The sequence below is a fragment of the Quercus suber genome, unplaced genomic scaffold, assembly GCF_002906115.3.
Source record: "Quercus suber isolate HL8 unplaced genomic scaffold, Cork oak 2.0 scaffold_339, whole genome shotgun sequence".
NCBI lineage: Eukaryota > Viridiplantae > Streptophyta > Magnoliopsida > Fagales > Fagaceae > Quercus > Quercus suber.
In genome coordinates this window covers 766,966-794,337 of record NW_027069791.1, presented here as the reverse complement: position 1 = coordinate 794,337, position 27,372 = coordinate 766,966, and the positions used below count along the sequence as shown (strand labels likewise).

At 37.7% G+C, this 27,372-nt stretch overlaps 1 long non-coding RNA gene and 2 pseudogenes across 1 annotated transcript; 2 read left to right on the top strand and 1 right to left on the bottom strand.

Moving 5' to 3' along the window:
• Positions 1–2,635: 2,635 nt before the first annotated feature.
• Positions 2,636–4,173, top strand: LOC111987535 (receptor-like protein kinase FERONIA; annotated as a pseudogene).
• Positions 4,174–6,853: 2,680 nt separating this feature from the next.
• LOC112001645 (receptor-like protein kinase FERONIA) lies at positions 6,854–20,703 on the bottom strand (annotated as a pseudogene).
• A 1,234-nt stretch (positions 20,704–21,937) lies between these two features.
• On the top strand, positions 21,938–23,717 carry LOC136061662 (uncharacterized). The gene is made up of 2 exons (XR_010623504.1): positions 21,938–22,043; positions 23,353–23,717. It is a non-coding gene; the product is annotated as an uncharacterized LOC136061662 (long non-coding RNA).
• Positions 23,718–27,372: the final 3,655 nt, after the last annotated feature.

Here is a 27,372-nt window from a genome sequence, read left to right as displayed (position 1 = left end):
AGGTCATATGTACAACGTTTCACGAGGGAAACACTGGAAGTAGACGAAGCCGACGATATGGTGCAGCTGACGACCTTCAAGGCAGGGCTGAGGTCTAGGGACCTCGTCAGCTCACTCGCAAAGAACCCCCCAAAACGATGGCTGAAATGCTCCTCAAGGCGCAGAAATACATGAACGCCAAAGATGCATTAGCTGCTATCAAGGACGAGGATAGACCAAGGGACAAAGGAAGAAAAGAAGATGATCGCAGAGGGCAGAAGCGAGACCGTCCAGATCGTCGAATCAGTGACGGAGTCAGAAGGAAGGACGACAAAATCCAAGAACGGTAAAATTCACCCCTCTTGTCATGCCTGTTGACAAATTTTAGCGCAGATTAAGGACGAGCATTATCTTAAGTGGCCACGACCACTACACTCATCTCCCAACGTCCGCGACAAAAGTAAATACTGCCGATTCCACAAAGATCACGGCCACTACACTGAAGATTGTAGGGATCTCAAAGAGCAGATAGAAGAGTTGATACGGAGGGGGAAGTTGCAGAAATTCGTAAAGAAGGGGGAACACAGCAAATTCGAAGAAGAAAACAAATGCCAACAGGGGTCCTCCTCTAGAAACGACGGTCGTTCAGTCACAACCCCTTCAAAACATAGTTGGGGAAATACAGACGATCGCCGGGGGACCTACCACTAGGGGCTCATTCAAGTCGCTCAAGAGAACACATCAACGACAAGTGAATAGCGTCCACGTGTCACATCTGGCAAAGCAGAGACGAACTGATCAGGATATTACCTTCAACGAAAGTGACTCCCGAGGAGTAAAACAGCCACACAATGACCCTTGGTTATAACGCTCACTATAGAAGGGTTCAACACAAGGAGGGTCCTCGTGGACAATGGTAGCTCTGCTGATATCATTTACTTTTCCGCATTTCAACAGTTGAAGCTGGATCCCAACAGACTTCGTCCATTTGACTCTCCGCTCGTCAGTTTCAGCGGTGACAGGGTGTATCCTAGAGGAATAGTGACGTTGACGGTCACAGTAGGGACGGACCCAAAACAATTAACTCGTCAGGTAGACTTTCTAGTAGTTGATAGTCCGTCATCATATAATGTCATCATCGGAAGGCCAGCACTCAACAAAGTGGAAGGCATCCACGTCCACGTACTGCTTGAGGTGAGATCCCTGGACCTCAATCCTGCCTTGAAGGTCGTCAGCTGCACCATATCGTCGGCTTCGTCTACTTCCAGTGTTTCCCTCGTGAAACGTTGTACATATGACCTCAAGGTTTCTTTCTCTCCCTGCCTGACGGTGAGCAAGTGGTCAGCGGTCCTTTTTGGTCGTTGACCTCCAATAAAGTGGCGTAGGAAAGCGTTGCTCAACTGCTCGAACGTATCAATTGACGATATTGGCAACTTTGTGAACCACTCACGGGCAGCCCCCCTGAGTGTAGTAGGGAAGGAGCAACACAAGATTTCGTCTGGGGGCTGTTGAAGTCCCAGGGCCGTCTTGAAGGTGTTTAGATGATCTTGAGGGTCCTTCAGCCCGTCGAAGGGCTCGAGCTGAGGTAACCAAAATTTCGACGGCACTGGGCAGTCGAGAACCACTGTTGTAAATGGTGAATCCGTTGCCCGGACCATCCGATCCACACTCCGCTCTGTTTTCTCTTTGATGGCGTTTCTTAGTTCGTCCATCTCCTTCCTCATCTCCCGAAGGATATCTGAATTTTGCTCGACAGGAGTGTTAGGCCTTCGATGGTCACTTCTTCTGTTGCTATCCCCCTCATCTTCCTGATTTCCCTTCAAACGATTGTCTTCTTGCTGAAGTCGTGATCTCAATTCTTGGTTTTGCTTAGTTAGTTCTTCAACGGTGGCTGCAAGGGTTTGAACTTGCTGAGCCAGGGTTGCAGCGTCCTGATTAGACTCCATCTTGAAAAGAACAAGAACAGGGAACTGCTATTTCGAGTCTGAACACGAAAACAATGTCGTTCCCACAGACGGCGCCAAACTGATAAGTATGAACTTGTCAGTGATGTTCGTCGGACGGAGCTAATCCCTTTTCCTTTCCTGTTGTACACACCGGTGTGGTGCCTGCCACGACACCTCCGATGCCAAAGTTAGAATATAGGATCTTCTTCGTAAGTAAAAATGAACAAAAATGAGTAAAAATAAGCAGTATATCTCTCTTCCCTCTTTCGAGGGAGTGTATAGGTTTTATATCTACTCTCATCGTTCCTAGCCGTTGGAGGAGTTATGGAGGTCTTAATGCTCCATTGAGTAACGCCTCAAACCTGGGTAATGAGGTATCAATGTCTTCAAACGGTTCGTACAGCTGAAAGTATAGCTGTTCAGTTGACTGCATTAAAGGGACTGACGATCCTCGTCAGTACTGTGATCTCCTGCGCTGCTCGTCCTATGGATTTTCTCGTCCGTACCAGGACGATCATTCTCATAGATTTCTTCGTCAGCGCTTATTTACCTCGTCAGAATCAGACCCAAAAGAGATAGAGACTAACTTAACTCCAACCCAAACCCAACCCTTAACCCATTGTCTCTCAAGCTTATCACCTAAGATGTGCAAAGTCTTATAAACTCATAACAAGATTCATTCCTAACCAATGTGGGACACAAACATACATTAAGTGTTTGAAACACACACATACGCCAACAGTTATCACTCAGAGCGGTGGGCAAGTCATTCCGCTATATAGGGACTATGTCGTGATGATACCAAATAAAAAGAGTAATGGTAAGACCCCTCTCTTTATAGAGCTTTGTCCTAATGCCAATTCAAGTTCTGGTTATTCTGATGCTATCCTCAATGGTCTCGAGTTGTTCAAATTGAATAACTCTGATGCCAATGTCACGGCTCCAAATCTTGAAGTTCCACACCCTCCTTCCCCTTCCCCGCTCAAATCACCTGCCCCACAACCACTACCTTCCAAGTATTCCAAGGGCGGCACAAAATCAGTAATCTACATTGAAGCCACTGTAGGTGTTATATCTGTCATATTTCTCTTGGGCTTAACAATTATCTGGAGAAGGATGAGAACAAATTCCATTAAAAGCGAAACACTACCGATTCTACAAGCACTCGGCCGTCGCTTTACTCTCCAAGAAATCAAGACTGCCACAAACAACTTTGACCGGAACCTTATCATTGGAAAAGGCAGCTTTGGTCATGTATTCAGAGGTCATATCGATCATGAACACACTCCAGTTATGATCAAGGTTTTTGGGCGAACTTCAAGACAAGGGTTTCATGAGTTTCAGACAGAGGTCGAAATGCTTTCAAAGCTTCGCCACCCCCATCTGGTATCTTTGATAGGTTACTGCAACGATGAACGGGTCATGATCATTATATAGGAGTTAATGGCTCACGGAGCACTTCATGATCATCTTTACAACACAGATAATCCTCCATTGTACACAGATAATCCTCCATTGTCATGGAAGCAGAGGTTGGAGATTTGCATTGGTGCTGCTCGTGGAATATTGTACCTTCATGAAGGTGAGGAGCACGCAATCATACAACGCGATGTCAAGACTAGCAACATCCTTTTGGACCAAAATTAGGTACCCAAAGTTTCGGACTTTGGGATTTCAAGATTGGGCCCTACAAGACTGTCAATGAGCCACGTCACTACTGATGTGAAGGGAACATTTGGGTATGTGGACCCCGAGTATTTTTGGACCAGCCAATTAACTTTAAAGTCTGATGTTTATGGATTTGGGGTGATGTTGTTTGAGGTGTTGTGTGCTAGACCAGCAGTGGATATGGGCTTAGATTATGAGCAACAAGGTTTGGCCTCTTGGGCCGGTTTGTGTTTTGAAGAAGGTAAACTTGATCAGATCATTGATCCTCATCTGATTGATCAAATGTCATCGGAGTCTTTGAAGATGTATGCAAATATCGCATATAAATGTGTGTGTGAAGATAGAGATCAAAGACCCAAAATGGTTGAAGTGTTGAAGGCTCTTGAGTTTGCAAAGGAGTTGCAAGAAATTGCTGATGATGGAGGCCACGGGGTCATGATTAATGAGGAAGTTCCGCTATGTGTGGGAGAAAATCAAGTGGTGTGAAGACCAAGGAAGAAAGGTAGACGGGGAAATCGTGTCTAACATTTTGGAACAAAAGTACATCAAATAAAGAGACTCTTAGATTTTTAAGTGAGAAGGTGGGGGCTGAAGTGGGTCAAATCACCAAAGCAAGGGTGTTTTTTTGCAGCCTCTGAGTACAATGCCTTGCCACGTATTGAAGTGCAATTGCCGGATCCAAGTAGGTGCGGACCATATACCACACCAGAGAAGTTTGTAATTTGAAATCTCAAAAGTTGAAGAACTATAATGCTACAAGTGCTTTCACTTTCACTTTCACTTTCACTTTCACTTTCTTTTCTTTTTATTTCTTTGCAAATAGTGGTTCAATTAAAAAAGAAAAGTAACTATAGGGTCAATAATGCAAGAACTCTTTCGACCAAGAAAAAAAATAAATAAATAAAAAATAATGCAAACACTCTCGTTGCTTTTTGGTTGACAAGGACAGTTTGAAGAAGTGGACATGTTCTTGTACCTTATGCTCAAAGAAAGAAATATATTGAATGAAAACAAACCAGAAATAATATTTTGAGGCCGATGTTTAGTCCTCCCCCACCCTCCCACCAAACACCCCCCCCCCCAAAAAAAAAAAAAAAAAAAAAACCCAAGGCAGAAAATTTACCTAGTATTAAAACCCCATTAAAATTATATGTTGGGTACATGCATGTGTAAGTCTTTTTTTTTTTTTTTTTTTTTTTTTTTTCTATACATAAAAAGCACGAATGGTATAGCTCTACAATGCTTGTGCTATAGTAATTTGGTTTGTTCAATCCCACTGTTACTTGCCTTTCTCTTTTTTTTTTTCTTTTTTTTTTTTTTTGAAATTGCTTATATAATAATAATAATAATAACACAACAAATTGCCACAGTATTTTCACTACTGTTGAGGTGTTAATTTTTTATGTGAAAATAAAATAATAAAATATAATATTAAAACCAACATTTTCAAAATAAATCATAAGTGTCAAGTTGTTATCGGTTTTAATTTGAATTTACAACTTAAATGATTTTTTTGCCCACCCATAAGAACCAATAACAACCTGCCACTTAGAATTTATTGTGAAAATGTTGTGAACATATCATTTCTCAAAAATAAAGGTATTGTGAAAAAAAAAAAAAAAAAAAGACTACTAACGGCACTAACGAACTCATTTACCGAAGACGACGACCATGATATCGACGAAGATATCCTTGGACGAGCAAATTAATACCCACGTCATTGACGAAGGCAGGAAGACCATTCAATGCAGCACAATTACACCCAGAACGGTTACAAGGCCAACTGTATAAACCGTTGGAGCCACATTAAAGCCACATTTTACACAACACCAAACGTTACTAAGAGGAGCATTAAGACCTCTATATCCCCAAAAAAAAAAAAAAAAAAAAAAACCAAGGCATAAAATTTACCTAGTATTAAAACCTCATTAAAATTATATGTTGGGTACATGCATGTGTAAGTCTTTTTTTTTTTTTTTTTTTTTTTTTTTTTTTTTTTTTTTTTTCTATACATAAAAAGCATGAATGGTATAGCTCTACAGTGCTTGTGCTATAGTAATTTGGTTTGTTCAATCCCACTGTTACTTGCCTTTCTCTCTTTTTTTTTCTTTTTTTTTTTTTGAAATTGCTTATATCATAATAAAATAATAAATAATAATAATAATAATAATAACACAACAAATTGCCACAGTATTTTCACTATTGTTGAGGTGTTAATTTTTTATGTGAAAATAAAATAATAAAATATCATATTGAAACCAACATTTTCAAAATAAATCATAAGTGTCAAGTTGTTATCGTTTTAATTTGAATTTACAACTTAAATGATTTTTTTGCCCACCCATCAGAACCAATAACAACCTGCCACTTAGAATTTACTGTGAAAATATTGTGAACATATCATTTCTCAAAAATAAAGGTATTGTGAAAAAAAAAAAGAAAAAAAAAGACTACTGACGGCACTGATGAACTCATTTACCGAGGACGACGACCATGATATCGACGAAGATATCCCTGGACGAGCAAATTAATACCCACGTCATTGACGAAGGCAGGAAGGCCATTCAATGCAGCACAATTACACCCAGAACGGTTACAAGGCCAACTGTATGAACCGTTGGAGCACATTAAAGCCACATTACACAGCACCAAACGTTACTAAAAGGAGCATTAAGACCTCCATAACTACCCCAACGGCTAGAAGCTATGAAAGCATATATAAAGCCCACACATTGCCAAGTACAAGGTAGAGACACACACAGACACTAAGAGATCTCTTTCATTCTGTTCAATTACATTGTTTATTCCCAAGAGAGCTTCTTATACTAACTTTGGCATCGGAGGCATTGTGGCAGGCACCACACCGGTGACCACCTTTGAGAGTACGTTCATACAAGCTGAGGATTGCCATCTCTCTGAGGGGGGGGGGTTTGGTGGGAGGGTGGGGGAGGACTAAACATCGGCCTCAAAATATTATTTCTGGTTTGTGTTTCATTCAATATATTTCTTTTTTTGAGCATAAGGTACAAGAACATGTCCACTTCTTCAAACTGTCCTTGTCAACCAAAAAGCAACGAGAGTGTTTGCATTATTTTTTATTTATTTATTTTTTCTTGGTCGAAAGAGTGCTTGCATTATTGACCCTATATTTACTTTTCTTTTTTAATTGAACCACTATTTTGCAAAGAAATAAAAAGAAAAGAAAGTGAAAGTGAAAGTGAAAGCACTTGTAGCATTATAGTTCTTCAACTTTTGAGATTTCAAATTACAAACTTCTCAGGTGTGGTATATGGTCCGCACCTACTTGGATCCGACAATTGCACTTCAATACGTGGCAAGGCATTGTACACAGAGGCTGCAAAAAAACACCCTCGCTTTGGTGATTTGACCCACTTCAGCCTCACCTTCTCACTTAAAAATCTAATGGCTTGTTTGGAAGTTTAGAGAGGGAGGAGAGTAGAGGGGAGTAGAGGGGAGGGGAGTAGTGGGGAGGAGAGTAGAGTAAAATGATTCCCCTCCACCTTGTTTGGATGTTTTTAAAATTAGTAAGGGAGAAGGGAGTAATTAGCCCTTCTCCTTATGTAATTTTGTTAATATAGTAAGGGTAAATTAGGTAATTTACTTGGTCAATAGTTTATGTACTCTACTCTCCCTCCAAATCTCTCCAATTTGGGGGAATTAAAAATGGGGGGCTAGAGGGAGTTGAAACCCCTCCAAACCCCTCCAAACCCCTCCCCCTCCTTCCTTAAAAAACTTCAAAACAAGGTAATTAGATTACTCTCCCTCCCTCTACTCTACTCCCCCTCTTTTTTTAAACATCCAAACAGGCCATAAGAGTCACTTTATTTGATGTGCTTTTGTTCCAAAATGTTGGACACGATTGCCCCATCTCACCTTTCTTCCTTGGTCTTGACACCACTTGATTTTCTCCCACACATAGCGGAACTTCCTCATTAATCATGACCCCGTGGCCTCCATCATCAGCAATTTCTTGCAACTCCTTTGCAAACTCAAGAGCCCTCAACACTTCAACCATTTTGGGTCTTTGATCTCTATCTTCACACACACATTTATATGCGATATTTGCATACATCTTCAAAGACTCCGGTGACATTTGATCAATCAGATGAGGATCAATGATCTGATCAAGTTTACCTTCTTCAAAACACAAACTGGCCCAAGAGGCCAAACCTTGTTGCTCATAATCTAAGCCCATATCCACTGCTAGTCTAGCACACAACACCTCAAACAACATCACCCTAAATCCATAAACATCAGACTTTACAGTTAATTGGTTGGTCCAAAAATACTCGGGGTCCACATACCCAAACGTTCCCTTCACATCAGTAGTGACGTGGCTCATTGACAGTCTTGTAGGGCCTAATCTTGAAATCCCAAAGTCCAAAACTTTGGGTACCCAATTTTGGTCCAAAAGGATGTTGCTCGTCTTGACATCGCTGTTGGTTAAATCTGGTTTTGTATCTTATACAAAACACATAGCGGAAGCAATAAACAAAGATCTATTTCATTCATGATTGATAACTTGCATTATGTAAATTTCAGAATTAGCGTACCTTAGTGCGGTGAAATTCAAAACAAAAGATTATAAGTCCTTGGGAACACTTTCAATCTTCACTTCAATTCCACTTTACGCCCAAGAAGTGTGGTCTCTCAATCAATTTCCAAGGGAGAATAATTGAGTGGTTTCACTCGCACATACACACCACTTCACAATGGTATCTCACCTTTTCTCTAATAAAAATTCTGTATGTCTCTCCCTTTATATATAACTGATTATCTAATTGGGCCGGCCTATTGGGCCTTTCCAATTGAGCTTTAATGTGTGGCTTGGAGTGGGACCAAAAGGACCAATAAGACATTAGCTCCAATGGGCCTTGGGCTTTTCTGTCAACTCTTGACAAGTCCAAAGTTACCATTAATTATATTTAATACCACTATATAAATATAATTGCACTCTAGGCCTTATTAATAAATTATATCCCATAACTTTATTATACATGCAACCCCTTCATAAAATATTCGTAGTAATTCAAAGTCATAAATATAGACTGTCACTTTGAAGATTACTATGTCTTAATCCTTGAGTACCCGGTTTAATTCTTTTAAGTTATTCATTATATATTTATGAAATCCAATTTCATAAATATATACTTTAGTAATTATCTTGAGAATATATGTTCCATCAACACGAAATGTGGTTGCCCAACATACTGAGGTTTTGACCGTTACTTTAGATCTCACTCCTGATATATCAAAGCAACCTACACTTCATGATTAGGTCCGTTATTCTCTCAGGATTAAGAGTTCATGCAAATATAAGTTGTGAGATTTATTTTTCAATTGACAGTCGTTAGGAGAATAATAAATCTCACAGCGGTCCAGTTCAATATGTCTTAACTCTTAAAACATATTAACACATCAACTAGAAGTCTCCACTTCCATGATCAAGACAAATCATCTTAGTTGATATGTTGTAGTCTTCGCAGATGAAATGCCCAATTTCATCACCGACTACGAACTAAAATTCTGAGTTTACAAAGAACTTGTGACTTATATCTTCTGTGACTAAATCACATAAATCACATACTATGCATCTCATGGACTATATGATAATGTCCAAATATTCTTGTTACCATTATTTCAGATAATAATAAAACAACTTTATTAATCACAACATTAAGTCATACATAATGTCATACATAGCATCATACAATAGGATTTAAGGGCATCAATCCTAACAATCGCGTTGTATGATTGCGTGCTCCTCACCTTCATGAAGGTACAATATTCCACGAGCAGCACCAATGCAAATCTCCAACCTCTGCTTCCATGACAATGGAGGATTATCTGTGTACAATGGAGGATTATCTGTGTTGTAAAGATGATCATGAGGTGCTCCGTGAGCCATTAACTCCTATATAATAATCATGACCCGTTCATCGTTGCAGTAACCTATCAAAGATACCAGATGGGGGTGGCGAAGCTTTGAAAGCATTTCGACCTCTGTCTGAAACTCATGAAACCCTTGTCTTGAAGTTCGCCCAAAAACCTTGATCATAACTGGAGTGTGTTCATGATCGATATGACCTCTGAATACATGACCAAAGCCACCTTTTCCAATGATAAGGTTCCGGTCAAAGTTGCTTGTGGCAGTCTTGATTTCTTGGAGAGTAAAGCGACGGCCGAGTGCTTGTAGAATCGGTAGTGTTTCGCTTTTGATGGAATTTGTTCTCATCCTTCTCCAGATAATTGTTAAGCCCAAGAGAAATATGACAGATATAACACCTACAGTGGCTTCAATGTAGATTACTGATTTTGTGCCACCCTTGGAATACTTGGAAGGTAGTGGTTGTGGGGCAGGTGATTTGAGTGGGGAAGGGGAAGGAGGGTGTGGAACTTCAAGATTTGGAGCCGCGACATTGGCATCAGAGTTATTCAATTTGAACAACTCGAGACCATTGAGGATAGCATCAGAATAACCAGAACTTGAATTAGCATTAGGACGAAGCTCTATAAAGAGAGGGGTCTTACCATTACTCTTTTTATTTGGTATCATCACGACATAGTCCCTATATAGCGGAATGACTTGTCCACCGCTCTGAGTGATAACTGTTGGAGTATGTGTGTGTTTCAAACACTTAATGTATGTTTGTGTCTCACATTGGTTAGAAATGAATCTTGTTATGAGTTTATAAGGTTTTGCACATCTTAGGTGGTAAGCTTGAGAGACAATGGGCTAAGGGCTGGGTTTGGGTTGGAGTTAAGTAAGTCTCTATCTCTCTTGGGCCTGATTCTTTTCTCATTTCTTTTGGTTTTAGCCCATTTAGGTTCTGCCCGTTGGGCATTAAATAGCAGCCCGTTGGGCATTTATTGTGCTGCCCGTTGGCTGCACAGTGTCCGCTGGTTCAACCCATCCGCCCTCACTTCATTAGCTTATAAACCCTACAACACACACTATTCATTTATCACATTTTTCTCCTCTTCTCTAGCCGCAAATCTCCTCTGTTTTGCTCTGTTTTTTGTTGCACAGAAAATTTCAGCTTCACAGAAAATTTCAGCTACAAAGAAAAAATTTCAGCTTCATTTTTTCTAAGGAAAGGAAAGTCAAGTAAGGTTGTTCCTAGTTCTTCTTGTTTGAGTGTGTGATCAACTTGAAGAAATTACTATAGTCTAATCTTGGGGCATTGTTCAGCCAAGAGAGCCATTCACACCGAGTTCTACTCCGGATGGCACGAATCAACCTTTAAAGACAACGCATTTACGTGATTCTATAGTTTGTGAGATCTTTCTAACTCTATCTATTTATTTTTGTCATTGCTAATTTTTTAGGGTTTGTATTGTTGAATCAAAACTTGTTTATTTAGCCATATTTTCCAACAATTTTAAAGGTTGATTTTTGTGTTGTAAAAATGAAGAAACAAGTTGTTGATTCTCTTAAGGTCATTTCGGAAATTACAAAGCTTGAGGCTTTTGATGGAAATAATTTTAAGCGTTGGAAAGAAAGGGTTTTGCCCACCTTGGAATTTACCGAAATTGACCGGGTTCTTTATGAGCCTAAACCCGAAGAAGATCCTAAAAATATAGCAAAGTGGGAAAAAACAAATAAATTGTGTGTTCATACTATTAAGTGTGGTTTATCTAACAAGTTGTTTGATAATTATTATCATTTTACTTGTGCTAAAGATTTATGGGATGAACTTAATGGTCGTTATGGGTTTGAGGATGAGAGTGCTAAAAAATTTGCTACGGTTAAATTTATGTCTTTTCAAATGGTTGAGGAAAAAATTGTTTCTAGCCAAATTGAAGATTTTCAAAAATTAGTATCCGACCTAGCTAAAGAGGGTGATGTTTTACGCGAGAGGTTTGTGGCTCATGGCCTAGTGTTTAAGTTGCCAAACTCTTGGAAAGAGTATAAACACCGGTATAGCCACCATAGAACCTATTTGAATCTTCAACAAATTATCATTGATATTCAAATTGAAGAAACAAATACGATGTCGGAAAAGGTTTTTAGAGTTAAGGAATTTACTTCCAAGGCTAATATTGTAGAGGGAGGACCCTCTAGACCTCCACAACATAATAAGAAACATGATTTCAAGGGGAAAGGAAAAATTCATAATAAAAATGGCCCAAATCCTCAAATCCAAAAGAAAAAGGGTAATTGTTTTATTTGTGGCAAGGTAGGTCATTATGCGGCAACATGTAGGGTGAAGGGTAACTTCAACAACAATAAGAACAACAATAAAGGCTCTACATCAAATAAGGCAAATGTGGTGCAAACCGAAGAGATAATTGCGGTGGTGGTGTGTGAGGCACACTTGGTGACAAAAGTGAAAGGATGGGTAGTTGACTCGGCTTGCACAAGACACATTGGTGCATTCAAAGAGGAGTTTAGTTCCTACACTCCTATGGCGGAAGGCACCGAATGTGTCTATGTTGGGGACAATAGGTCCGTGCCGGTGAGTGGTAAAGGGAAGATACTCTTGAAGTTAACTTCCGGTAAAACTCTTTCACTCAATAATGTCCTTCATGTACCTCACTTTTGCCACAATCTCATTTCGGTACATTTGCTTGGTAAGGCCGGTATTAAAGTTTTATTTGATGGTGGCATAGTTACTTTAACTAAGAATGAAGTCTTTGTTGGTAAGGGCTATGATGATGAAGGTCTCTTTGTACTTAATGTTGATCAAGTTATTAATGAAAAAGGTTCATCTTCTTGTGCTTACTGTAAGGTTGAATTTAATCAACTATCTAATTGGTTTTATTCCGTGACCAATTTGCTTGTAATTTAGCACTTAGTAACCCTGTATTTAGGTGGGAAAATTGTAAGGGTAGTGTGTGAGAAGATGTGAAGAAAAGCTCAAGAGTGTGCAAGAAAAACAGAGTCTCGCAACTAGGACTCGCGGGTGGTTCGCGACTAGCAAGCTGCGAAAGGCAGTCACGTGAGAGGCACACTGGGAAGCTGAAGGGTCGTGCTAGCTATCACGCTACAGGACAAAAGTTCTAGTCTGGCCAGGCCGTTACGTCGCGACTTGATTTCGCGACTTGGCCAAGCCGCGAGATCAAGTCGCCAACTTGCCCTGTTTGGCAAATACTAACGTTTTGCATTCCCTTCTCACCCTACTATATATACACCCTTATACCCATCATATTGAGAGAGCTTGAAGAGAGAATTTTGTGAAAGAAAACCCGAGAGAAATACAAGATTGATTCATCCCCAATCTTCATCTAAAGAGACTCTACAAATTCCTCTACTCTCTTCCTCTCCATTGTCATACCCTTGAGAGGTCATTTACCAAACCCTTGTCTCACCACACCTACGTCTGTGAGAAGGTCTATTTGCTGCTTTGGGAAGCAGTTTGGAAAGGAACCAATATACATTGGTTGATGCTATGGTCAAGTAACGGAATCCGGGAAGCTAGAGAAGAAATAGGTTCGGCGTAACCTCGTTGGAGCAAGAAGCTTGGAGGGCTTAGGTACTTGGGTAGATTAGGCTTGGAGGGTCTTCTGCTGTTCATGTATCCCAACTACATTCTTTAGTGGATTATTTGACCACTTGGAAGGCGGCGGAGAGGTTTTACGCCGAGGACTTCGGTTTCCTCTTCGATAACACATCGTGTGTTGTCCGTGTGTTTGCATCTTTCTTTCCTTTATCTTTGCCTTATATTTACTGATGTGGATGTGTTTATATTTGGCTTAGATTGATTTATCAATTCTGTTATAAGCTTGTTATCATATTCTGCACATTAATTGTTTGATATATAGCTTGAATTGGTATTTTGTTTCTGGGGGTCTAAACGTTCAAGGGTGTTTCATACCCATATTGAACTCTCACTTACTTAGTTGATTCCATTGATGTTTGGCATGGTAGACTTGGACATGTTAATCTTGGCTATATAAAGAAAATAAAAGAATGTGGAATTATTAAATCATTAAGTGAAGCTAATATGGACAAATGTGAAATTTGTGCCGAAACTAAAATCACCAAGAAACCTTGTAAATCTATAACAAGAGAAACCAAGCTTCTTGGATTGGTACATAGTGACTTGGGTGACTTAAAACACACCATGACTAGAGGTGGTAAAAGATTTTATGTGATCTTTGTTAATGACCACTCTAGATTCACTAAACTTTATTTACTAAGAACCAAGGATGATGCTTTGGAGATGTTTATAAAGTATAAAAGTGAAGTTGAAAAAGAATAAAAGGATTAAAAGACTTAGAATCAATAGAGGTGGTGAATATGAGTCTAATCCTTTTAAGGAATTTTGTGAACAAAATGGCATAATACATGAGGTAACTCCACCTTATTCACCGGAATTTAATGGAATAGCCGAAAGGAAAAATAGAACTCTTAAAGAGATGATGAATGCTATGCTTGTTAGTTCCGGGCTATCTTCCAACATGTGGGGGGAGGCCATCCTTTCAGCTTGCCATATTCAAAATAAGGTAGCTCATAAGAAAACCGGTAAAACTCCTTATGAACTTTGGGAAGGGCATAAGCCTAACTTGGAATACCTCAAAGTGTGGGGGTGCTTGGCTAAGGTTATGCTACCCGAGCCTAAAAGGAGAAAGCTTGGTTCTAGAACATATGATTGTGTGTTTATTGGTTATGCTTGCAATAGTTCATGCTATAGATTTCTTGTCATCAAAAGTGATATATTAGAATCATACACTATTATTGAATCCGAAAATGCCATATTCTTTGAGCATGTGTTTCCTTTGAAAAATAAGGAAAAAGTATTGCATGATTCTATTGAAATTTCTAATGACTTTGTTGATGATGTGCAAGAAATAAGAAGGAGCAAGCAAGCTAGGAAGGAAAAGGATTACGGTAACGATTTCCTTGCCTATATCGTTGAAGATGAACCTGTAAGTTACTATGATGCAATTAAATCCGTAGATGCACCTTTTTGGTTGGAAGCAATTTATAATGAATTAGAATCTATTATGTCTAATCATACTTGGGAATTAGTTGAGCTTCCACCTAAGGTTAAACCTATTGGTTGCAAATGGGTGTTTAAAAGGAAATTAAAACCGGATGGTACAATTGATAAGTTTAAAGCTCGCTTAGTAGCCAAGGGCTATAAGCAAAAACATAATGTGGATTATTTTGATACTTATTCTCCGGTTACTAGAATTGCATCTATTAGAATTTTATTTGCCATTGCTTCTATTTACAAACTTGTAGTACATCAAATGGATGTTAAAACTGCTTTTCTAAATGGTGATTTAGAAGAAGAAATTTATATGGAGCAACCCGAGGGTTATGTAGTTCTTGGACAAGAACATAAAGTTTGTAAGTTGGTTAAATCTTTATATGGTTTAAAACAAGCACCTAAACAATGGCATGAAAAATTTGATAATGTTATGCTTACACATGGGTATGTGATCAATGGTGCCGATAAATGCATATATAGCAAGTTTATTAATAATGAAGGTGTTATTATATGTTTATATGTTGATGACTTGCTTATATTTGGAACTAGTCTTGATGTTGTGCATGATGCTAAACACTTTCTTGCCTCTAATTTTGATATGAAAGATTTGGGTGAGGCAAATATAATCTTGGGCATCAAGATCCTTAGGGATAATGATTTCATTACACTATCACAATCTCATTATGTAGAGAAAATTCTTAAAAAGTTTGAACACTTTGATATGTCACCTATGTCTACTCCTTTTGACTCAAAGGTGCATTTGTTTAAAAATCATGGTGATAGTGTTTCACAAGATAAATATGCATAAATCATTGGTAGTTTGATGTTTTTGACAAACTGTACTCGCCCGGATATTGCATATGCTGTTGGTAGATTGAGTAGATATACTCATAATCCTAGTATTGAACATTGGGATGCAATATCTAGACTGTTGAGATATTTAAAGGGTACTTTTGATTATAGTTTGTCATATTGTGGTTATCCTGCTATATTAAAAGGATATTGTGATGCTAATTGGATCTCTGATACAGATGAGGTAAAGTCCACTAGTGGATATGTGTTCACACTAGCTGGAGGGGCTGTCTCTTGGAAATCATTCAAGCAGACTTGCATAGCGAGATCCACCATGGAATCAGAGTTAGTAGCCTTAGAAAAGGCTGGGTTTGAAGCCGAGTGGCTTAGGAGTTTGTTAATTGATATACCATTGTTTACTAACTCTATTGCCTCTATTTGCATACATTGTGATTGCCAGGCTGCCATAACATGTGCTAAGAACAAAATCTATAATGGGAAAAGTCGACATATCTGATGGAGACACAATATTGTGAGGCAGCTCATTCATAATGGTGCAATGTCCTTGGACTTTGTGAGGTCAGAAAGGAATTTGGCCGATCCTTTGACCAAGCCACTAGCAAGAAGGTTAGTGAGTGAGACATCGAGGGGGATAGGACTGATACCCAAATTGTGACACTATGACTAATGCCCAACCTCTATGATTGGTGATTCCACACAAGGGGTTAAATGGGTAGAGGTCATTTGTGGTCCATATGGGCACTGTCAGTTATTATGTATTCTGCTTTCTCATTGAAGAGATTAGTGATGAGTCCATCCCTATGATGTGAGACAGTGCTAAGTTGCAGATTGTTGGAGGTTGAGCTCTAGCTCTTAATGGATCCATAGTCCCTACCTGTTGGGATGGGGTGTACTGCACATACTCTTGATGGATGCCACCTATGTGGGAGTGGAAGTTGTGCCGCTTCCTATGAGACTTGGGTAGGTCTCTAGAGTTCTCATGAAACCCAATGGTGCATGGCCTGTATAAGGGGCCAACCCGCTTATGGAACAACCTTGGTAAAGAAAGGTATGTGGGTGGTAAGTTTTGGTTATCTAATAGCTTGGTTAAAAGAGTTTAACTCTACCATTGTCTAGTAGTTCCTACTTATTTACTCTAAGTATGGTTAAAACCTTATGGTGCTATATTGATGCATACCTTCTTGAGTTTATTACCTTTCCTAGTTTAGTGTTTGTAACATGTGGGGGATTGTTGGAGTATGTGTGTGTTTCAAACGCTAATGTATGTTTGTGTCCCACATTGGTTAGGAATGAATCTTGTTATGAGTTTATAAGGCTTTGCACATCTTAGGTGGTAAGCTTGAAAGACAATGGGCTAAGGGTTGGGCTTGGGTTGGAGTTAAGCTAGTCTCTATCTCTCTTAGGCTTGATTCTTTTCTCATTTCTTTTGGTTTTAGCCCATTTAGGTTTTGCCTGTTGGGCATTAAATAGCAGCCCGTTGGGGCATTTATTGTGCTGCCCGTTGGCTACACAGTGTCCGTTGGTTCAACCCATCAGCCCTCACTTCATTAGCTTATAAACCCTACAACACACACTATTCATTTATCACATTTTTCTCCTCTTCTTTAGACGTAAATCCCCTCTGTTTTGCTCTGTTTTTTGCTGCATAGAAAATTTCAGCTACAAAGAAAAAATTTCAGCTTCATTTTTTCTAAGGAAAGGAAAGGCAAGTAAGGTTGTTCCTAGTTCTTCTTGTTTGAGTGTGTGATCAATTTGAAGAAATTACTATAGTCTAATCTTGGGGGGTTGTTCGGCCAAGAGAGCCATTCACACCGAGTTTTACTCCGGGTGGCACGAATCAACCTTTAAAGACAACGCATTTGCGTGATTCTATAGTTTGTGAGATCTTTCTAACTCTATCTATTTATTTTTGTCATTACTAATTTTTTAGGGTTTGTATTGTTGAATCAAAATTTGTTTATTTAGCCATATTTTCCAACAATAACATCAGCAGAAATCTCCAGTGTCTTATTTCTTATGGAAATTTGGAACCCTCTGTTATTTCTTTGCTTTACCTCCGGTTGGATTTTGTAGAAGTGGCGTCTCACGAGGTATTTGAACCCCGAGTCCACTGGCAATCTCCAAGTAAGATTGTACCGTTTTTTGTCTTCGGATGTTCTTGTAGTTCGGGCGGTCTGATAGACTTGCTTTGCTGCTGTGTAAGGAGGTATGCTTGTGTAGTTGATCTGAATTGCCCCATTACTAATAGAGTTTACATTTGAAGCAAGAAAGAAGTCGGTGTCATTAAGCCATCTCCGAAAAAGCTTGCCGGAGTCATTTATTGGTGAAATGGAGCCCACCTACGTTTAGTCGGTAAATCATCTCAAGAGCACTGTTGTTTTGGATATGGAACTGAGAGTTATGGCCGACAAGACGTACACCTATCCCCAAATTGACTGTAATAAAGGCTGGTGGGCATCGAGACAATTTCAATCCCATTTATAAATGCATATGAAGTATTTATAGATGGAGTGAAGGTTATGTTCAGTGTCTGATTCTGCAGCACATTCACACAAAATTCTTTGACAAGGGATTTTGATCCTATACTGAAGTTGCTAAGTAGAGTGAAGGGACCAGTAGTAACAGTGAAAAAGGCCTTAGACATATCAAAATTATCATGGTATGTAGAAGGGTTAAAGTACAATCTTATGAATTTTTGGCCAGGACTAACACGAAATGTGTAGGTGAATTGAGAATGAAAGATTCGAGCGGTTTTTTAAGGGTTATGATCAATGGATGAGCCATGAGGTGTTATTAGATTGTTCTAAGGAAACAAATTTTTAGTGTATACCTTCATCTCCAGTCCTGTCTCGGCCATCTGGGTCGGTTGAGATGCCGGAGGAGCCAAAGTTAAGCATGATATCATTGATGGAGGAGTATGTAGGGGGAGGGCCCGCGTGGATGGTCAAGAGAACCGTGTGGTTTCTTTTTGGATATGGAGTGGCTACATTATTTTCTTTGGAAATCGGAGAGTAGTAGTGACTCTTGGTCCTCTAAGAGAGCCAAAAGGTGGACTTCTCAGTTGATTAGTAAAAGTACACATCAAAAAGCACACCGTATATAATATTTTTAATTATTAGTCAAAAGCACACTAAAGTTACAAAGAGTGTGGAAAACTAACCAGCACGTGAAAGAAGTTCTTTATTATTGCCACAAAGATGGAGTTGATCTTCAAACCGAAAAGCAATAATGCAAATAACAAAACAAAGAGTTGGGTTGTTGTTGGCATAGTAACAATTTAGATTTAACGTCTTAGTCTCAAATAAATATTATAAACACTATCATAATTTCCAAGATAATTAAACACTTATAAACCCATGTTTTTATTTTATTTTTATTGTTTACAAGACTCCTATCTTAAGCACACATTCTCATCCAATTAGTAATGTATGAAACTTATCTCATGGAGCTTGTCTATACGGGCAAAACTGGAGCAATGCCTCTCGTCAAACCAGAGGCCAAAGGGGGAAGATGGTAATAGTGCGTCATGACTCACTTATGTTATTCCTATATTCGATGTCAATAATAGAGCCCTCAACATCTTTTTTTGATGAATAATAAATTATATTAAATAAAATAGAGCTCCCATGCCTTGAATTTAGTAAACAAGCTAGTGATTGTTTCTTGTTGCCATTTGAATGAAGTTATGAAGTGTGCAACAATTTCTCGTTACATTCCCTCACTGACACGATCTATAATAAGCCATCATTTTATAAAATTGAAAATCGTGCATTTTAAATGCCAAAATATTTTTTAATTACATTACAAAGAGATGAATGTATGTAATTGAACCCATTGGACAACTCCCACCTCAAAACTCTTGTATGTGGAATCTCTCAATACATAATGGAGGTAAAAAGAAAGAGCATAATTTCCGTCTAGAGATGGCATAAAATAGCTCTTTTATGCCACCAATGATAAAGTACCACGTCAGCTCTTTAATGAAAACCCAATACACTCTAGCACACATAATCACAACTCAAACCTGGAGAACTAACGCCTACATGATACTCTCAGACCTAGAGAACTTACGCCTAAACCCCAAATCAAATTCCTCCTCTCCTTTTAGCAATGGAGCTCCACCTGCCGCTGCTGCCATCTCACACGTCAACTCTAGAGTTGGCGTCGCCGCATCAAACCTCAAGGTTTGCTCTTTTATGATTTGCTATTTCCCCAAATTTTGGATTTCGAAATTTTGATGGGTTTGAGATAATTTTTTGGGTATCAATTTGTTCATATTGGTATGGATTTTGCTATTTTTTTAGTATTTTCATGGGTTTTGATTGGATTCTTTGAGTGGTAGGTTCAAACCCTAAAAAAAAAAGAATAAATAAATAAATCCGATTGTGTTTTTTTTTTTTTTTTAAGCTAGCTTGGGTTGATTGTACCGTTTTTTGTCTTCGGATGTTCTTGTAGTTCGGGCGGTCTGATAGACTTGCTTTGCTGCTGTGTAAGGAGGTATGCTTGTGTAGTTGATCTGAATTGCCCCATTACTAATAGAGTTTACATTTGAAGCAAGAAAGAAGTCGGTGTCATTAAGCCATCTCCGAAAAAGCTTGCCGGAGTCATTTATTGGTGAAATGGAGCCCACCTACGTTTAGTCGGTAAATCATCTCAAGAGCACTGTTGTTTTGGATATGGAACTGAGAGTTATGGCCGACAAGACGTACACCTATCCCCAAATTGACTGTAGTAAAGGCTGGTGGGAATCGAGACAATTTCAATCCCATTTATAAATGCATATGAAGTATTTATAGATGGAGTGAAGGTTATGTTCAGTGTCTGATTCTGCAGCACATTCACACAAAATTCTTTGACAAGGGATTTTGATCCTATACTGAAGTTGCTAAGTAGAGTGAAGGGACCAGTAGTAACAGTGAAAAAGGCCTTAGACATATCAAAATTATCATGGTATGTAGAAGGGTTAAGTACAATCTTATGAATTTTTGGCCAGGACTAACACGAAATGTGTAGGTGAATTGAGAATGAAAGATTCGAGCGGTTTTGTAAGGGTTATGATCAATGGATGAGCCATGGGGATTGGAGAGTATAGAGGTGTTATTAGATTGTTCTAAGGAAACAAATTTTTAGTGTATACCTTCATCTCCAGTCCTGTCTCGGCCATCTGGGTCGGTTGAGATGCCGGAGGAGCCACAGTTAAGCATGATATCATTGATGGAGGAGTATGTAGGGGGAGGGCATAGCAGTGACTGTAATTGTTAGGTAATTGAAGGGCACTGAGAATAGGTAAACGTAAAATCTACAAGAGTTTTGCATGGTAGACCGTGACAAAACTTAGAAGTGTAAGCGAAGCTGCGACTGCGAGCGATATAAAAGATGTTCATCGGAGTGGAAGTGCACATAGAGCAGTGCGCGGGGAAGCCCGCGTGGATGGTCAAGAGAACCGTGTGGTTTCTTTTTGGATATAGAGATGGCTACAATTATTTTCTTTGGAAATCGGAGAGTAGTAGTGACTCTTGGTCCTCTAAGAGAGCCAAAAGGTGGACTTCTCAGTTGATTAGTAAAAGTACACGTCAAAAAGCACACCGTATATAATATTTTTAATTATTAGTCAAAAGCACACTAAAGTTACAAAGAGTGTGGAAAACTAACCAGCACGTGAAAGAAGTTCTTTATTATTGCCACAAAGATGGAGTTGATCTTCAAACCGAAAAGCAATAATGCAAATAACAAAACAAAGAGTTGGGTTGTTGTTGGCATAGTAACAATTTAGATTTAACGTCTTAGTCTCAAATAAATATTATAAACACTATCATAATATCCAAGATAATTAAACACTTATAAACCCATGTTTTTATTTTATTTTTATTGTTTACAAGACTCCTATCTTAAGCACACATTCTCATCCAATTAGTAATGTATGAAACTTATCTCAAGGAGCTTGTCTATACGGGCAAAACTGGAGCAATGCCTCTCGTCAAACCAGAGGCCAAAGGGGGAAGATGGTAATAGTGCGTCATGACTCACTTATGTTATTCCTATATTCGATGTCAATAATAGAGGCCTCAACATCTTTTTTTGATGAATAATAAATTATATTAAATAAAATAGAGCTCCCATGCCTTGAATTTAGTAAACAAGCTAGTGATTGTTTCTTGTTGCCATTTGAATGAAGTTATGAAGTGTGCAACAATTTCTCGTTACATTCCCTCACTGACACGATCTATAATAGGCCATCATTTTATAAAATTGAAAATCGTGCATTTTAAATGCCAAAACATTTTTTAATTACATTACAAAGGGATGAATGTATGTAATTGAACCCATTGGACAACTCCCACCTCAAAACTCTTGTATGTGGAATCTCTCAATACATAATGGAGGTAAAAAAAGAGAGCATAATTTCCGTCCAGAGATGGCATAAAATAGCTCTTTTACGCCACCAATGATAAAGCACCACGTCAGCTCTTTAATGAAAACCCAATACACTCTAGCACACACAATCACAACTCAAACCTGGAGAACTAACGCCTACATGATACTCTCAGACCTAGAGAACTTACGCCTAAACCCCAAATCAAATTCCTCCTCTCCTTTTAGCACTGGAGCTCCACCTGCCGCTGCCGCCATCTCACACGTCAACTCTGGAGTTGGCGTCGCCGCATCAAACCTCAAGGTTTGTTCTTTTATGATTTGCTATTTCCCCAAATTTTGGATTTCGAAATTTTGATGGGTTTGAGATAATTTTTTGGGTATCAATTTGTTCATATTGGTATGGGTTTTGTTAATTTGGTATGGATTTTGCTATTTTTTTAGTATTTTCATGGGTTTTGATTGGATTCTTTGAGTGGTAGGTTCAAACCCTAAAAAAAAATAAATAAATAAATAAATCCGATTGTGGTTATTATTTATTTATTAAGCTAGCATGGGTTTTATGATTTTTATTTCAACTCAAAATCATGATTCTTGTGTGCTTCTTTTTTGAGTCATGAAATTTTTTTTAGGCTTTCTATGTATTTGGATCCCCTGTATTGCTCTACCCATTGTTCTTTTGAAAGAGTTTATTTAGTTAGATGAATTGTTCTTTATGTGGAATTGAAAAATATGACAAGTTGATAACATCAAATGGAGAATATATGTTTATTACTTCATTTTCTAAATCTTTTAGTAAATGGTGCCAACTTTAGCTTGTGGTTCAATCTTTAATCTATCACTATTATTAATTTTCTTGTTGACAGCTTATCTATCCATCTAAACTTTTCAAATGAAACCTTTAAACCCATATGAATGATATTTGAACTCATGCTTCCTTGTAAATTCATAATATGCTTTGGGTATTGAATTAAAAACAGAAAAATATGGGTGAGAAACTGCTGAACTAATCAGTGTACAAATGTTTTTCTTTTCACATGTTGAATAGCTACGTTGTTGTCTTCCACTGTAATCGCCTCTTGAATTCATAAGATGTCAGTTTATCACTATAATCATTCCTAGTTACTCTTTTTTTTTTTGGTGGATAATTCAATAGTTCGGGGAGGGAGATTTGAACTTTGGATGTCACCTTTAGAAATACTAGGAGTCACTAATTGAGTTACAACTTACAAGGCTGTTGGCTAAATTTATTAGAACTTTTTTTGGCAGATACCTATAATTTATTCATTGTTTCAGATATTACATGTCTCTGGCATGTCTAATTCACTGTAGAACATTAACATTGTCATTGGCATCCCACAATATGCTCATTGTGTTGTGATCAGATAGCACCTTCTCCCACCCCATATATATAGGTTTAGAAGGTGAAGTCATGAGTTCAAATCTACTAGGTTGTATGAGTTGTGTTTGTAATTCCTTGATTTTCTCAAACTTGTAAATGGTTCATTGTCTTATTTTTTGCCCAATACTAATAGCAATAGCATTGATTTTGTGTGTTAATTTAAGGGTGTTGTGAAATTCTTTTGCTCACATCTTCTCCTCTGCATTAATAGGTCATAGGAATTGCTGGTATCTAAGGAGCAAATAGGATTGATTTACTTGACCTGCAAACATATGATCTTATTATCCAGGTTGCTCTAGGGGAAATGCAAATGACTACACTGATCAAAAGACCTTTACAAGATGCTATGTTAGATGTATTGTTTTTAAAAGAAATTGGAAAAGGGATACTGTGAATAGAAGCAACCATATGCTATTCATGAACTTGTCTTATCATTGTTCTGATTGTGTACAGGACATTTTGATTTTATTATTTTGTTCTCTGGATGAAATGGATTTGATTTGGGGTGTGCAACACTTGGTTTTTGTTAAACATTTGCATATAATGATTACAATCTATATCATTCATTGTCTACAAGTGATTTTTTCTGTAGTTCAAAGAACAGTTGTGCTATCATGATCATGGGGCTTGCATTTTTGTAGCTTCAAATGAATGTCATATCGATCTAAACATTAAAACTTCAGTGAGAAGAGTAGTTGTTGTGGACGACTAACTTTCGAGTTTGAAATAAATCAAACAAGTAAAATAGTTTCACAAATATGAATTTGTATTGATGACTATGTGGTACAATTCTCTAAAATTACGAAAGAGTGATCCTTTAATTCGATCTCCTTGAAAGACTTGTTGATTGGAATTGTGGTAATGTGATCCTGACTCGAACACCAAATATCCTTCAATTTGGTTGAAGAATAGATTGAAGACCCCTGAAATAGAATTACAACGAATCTCTGGCTATAAGCTTATTAGAAATTCTATGTTCTTCGTGTTCTTCGTGTGTTCTTTGTGTTCTTCGTCTTCGAAAGTTTATGGTGGAAGTTCTTCAAAGCTTTGGGGGCTTAAATCCGTAGAGCCTCTCTGATTTGTGGTTTGTTGAAATTTCTAGAGGCTTTTGAGCTTGATTCTAGCAAACTTTAAGATCTAGGCAGGTAGTTTGGATAGTTCTACTTCGAATGTTCTTCGATTTTAAGGTTGAAGTTCTTGGAGGCTTTGAGGCTTGATTCCTACAGAGCTTCAATACTTCTGAGTGTTTCTGAATCTTCTTTGATGCTGCTTGTGCTCTAGATGTCTTGGTGTCTATCCAAATGCCTTAGGAAGACTTTTATTTATAGAAGTTTGGAGGTGGGTGAGTGACATGTGATAGAATCTGATTGGTGACACATGTCACAACCTGATTAGAGGAGCTTTAAGACTTTTCCTCCAAGACACATGGCATTGTTTGATTGGCTGAAATGTCTTAATTTTCAAGGTGACACATGTCAACACCCAATTGAACTACTTATGTCATTGCTTACACACGCTGATGTGTGATTGGTTTTTTGCATGCTTTTTATGCTTTTATTTCAATGACACTAGGTAAATCTCTTTTGGTTTCTGAATAGTGATAGCAGAACCTAGTAGCAGTACATGACGCTTTGTAATTGATCATACATTGTGGACTTGGTAGTATGATGTGCAAGCTTGTGATAGGTCAAAAATTTTCCTTCTCTACAGCTATTTTCTGATTTTAACAATACTGGAGGGGTCCTCTCTTAATCCCTTGAGCTGAAAAATTTTTAGAGCCTAGCCAATGTCTTTTTTAATGTTAAGTCTATCTCTCTGTCCATACATGTAGGGGATTCAACATGATGCCTAACAAATCAAGAATTTGTAAAAAAACAAAAGGGATTGATTGAGATTTTCTTGATTGAAAGTTCATAACTTTCTGGTTGAATAATATAGAACTTTGTATCAGGTTTAGATAGAAGTTAAGGTCTGGTTGTATCCTGTGCAGCTGTGATATGTTTGGATCTTGTGAATCTTTGAAAGAATGCAAGTTTTTAGATTTCCTTCTCATCTATTTACAAAGGAAAAATTAAATGGAGGGTTTGATCTTTATATTCTAAAAATTTTTGCTATATTTTTTCCCTTACCTCTCTGAATGTGTGTAATAGAATTTAAACTTTGTAATGGGTCTATTGTATGATATTCAAATTATGTGAATGTTCATAATTGTCCCCAATCAAATAAGTTTGCTAATGGGTTTGCAAGCAAACCATCTCCCAAATACAGCTAATCAAGATTCTACAAATAACAAAATTGGAGTATTTTGTGAATTTCATTATATGGAGAGCAAAATTTGAACCGCCCCCCCCCCCCTAAATATGGTTGTATATTTATAAGCAATGAAGAGTTGTATATTAATATATATATAAAATCTAAACATGTTGAAAATGACTTATACCTTCATTGGCAAAGAAAATACACATTTTATAGGTCACTTATTGCTGAAACAAACGACTCTAAAATGTTGCCAAGGCTCTCTTCTTTTTTGACAAAATTTTCTAGTAAACCACGTTTTTCTTTTGCATTGTTCTTGAGCGAACATGACCTATTAGAACTTCAGTATCAAGACATCACAAGCTATGATAATTGTGTGCAGTAGTACTTTACAAAGTTAGTTAGAACAAGCATCAAAGTATTGTACATTGTTAGTTGGAGTGTTGAGCTATAATATGTGATTGTGGGTTAGTTAGTTAGTTACTACTAACAGTACCACAGTAACTAGTATAAGACTAAGATGATTGTAACAAGAAGAATTGAATAAGAATGCATTTGCTAATGTTCTCATTGAGACTAGCTTAGATGGTTGATTCCCTCGAAGATCATTGGAGTGACTAATAGAAAAAAAGCCTCACTTATCCCTCACTCTAAGCAAGGTCTCAACAAAATTTGCTTGTCCTTTGCTGGAGCAAAACTTAAATTGTTGATCAAAACTAAATTTTGCTAGAGAAAATTTAAATCTTGATCAAGTGAGATTTTTAAATTTTCAATTTAATTATACATTAAAATACTCTCTATTCTTCTAATTACAACCATGTATAACTTCAATGTGGTAAAGGGTAGGAAATATTTTTCTAGGATAGATTATAGTATTATACAACTCCTTCATGTGATTACATAATTAGCATGCATTTGACAAAAAAACAAAAGAAAAATACAAACTACATCACACTAAATTCATCATGGTCCATCCCAACAAATTTGATTACAAGGGAAGAAGTATATTTTTCATAATCAATGACAATACTTTCTGTGTGTCCTATCAACAGTCCTTTCCAGCAACACTAATAACTACTCTAACTTCAGTCTTCCCTATCACAAACCATCATAAAGAAATAACTCAAGTTAATAAACAAAAGTGGGTCTAGAAATGGACTTACATCTAATTACAAACATCAAGTTTAGATTGAATTAAAACTCAAATTCAAATTGATTAAGCTAGAACCATTTTTTCTTAATTAAAGTGACATACATATGAAATCAACCAATGGTTAATCGAAGATAATATAGGATACTAAGAATATAGTATGCAGACTTTGGAAAATTTGATTGAAAAGAAAGTTAAACAGAGCAAATACATCAATTTGGATATGATAAATTTTTGGTAATTGTTAAAAGTATTTGTCCATCAAAATTTCGAAAAAAAAAATTATACATACTTAATACACACACACACACACAAACACATAATAGATTTTATTAGAATTTTGCCCCTTGACCCTAACATGGATTTGCCAATGCAGATGCCATTGCAGCAAATTCTTGAAGCAGGACTGAGTTTATTGAAAGACTCCTAGCAAGCCAACATGTGAGGCCAACTGTGATAAACCCAACTAGTTGTCCTGATATGATGGGGCTAATGAACTAAGAATATAGGCAAAATCTTTCCTATATTTTAATTTTTTTGCTTAAATAAAATACTTATAGCCCTCTCAGTTACAATAATGTGTACTCTTCAGTACAGTCTTGTTGATGGTTTGGCTTTTGCTAATTGTTGGGGTTGTGATTTGGTGGACTAATATTGAGAAAAAACTATAGGTTCTAGTAGTCCACAAATATTGTACAGAAACCCATGTTTTGCAGGTTTTGAGTTTTGACCTCAATACCTTTACTCTTATCTTTAAATGGTCACACACCCTGATTGACTTAATCAGCCAATATGGCTAACTAATGTACATCATTAATAACAATT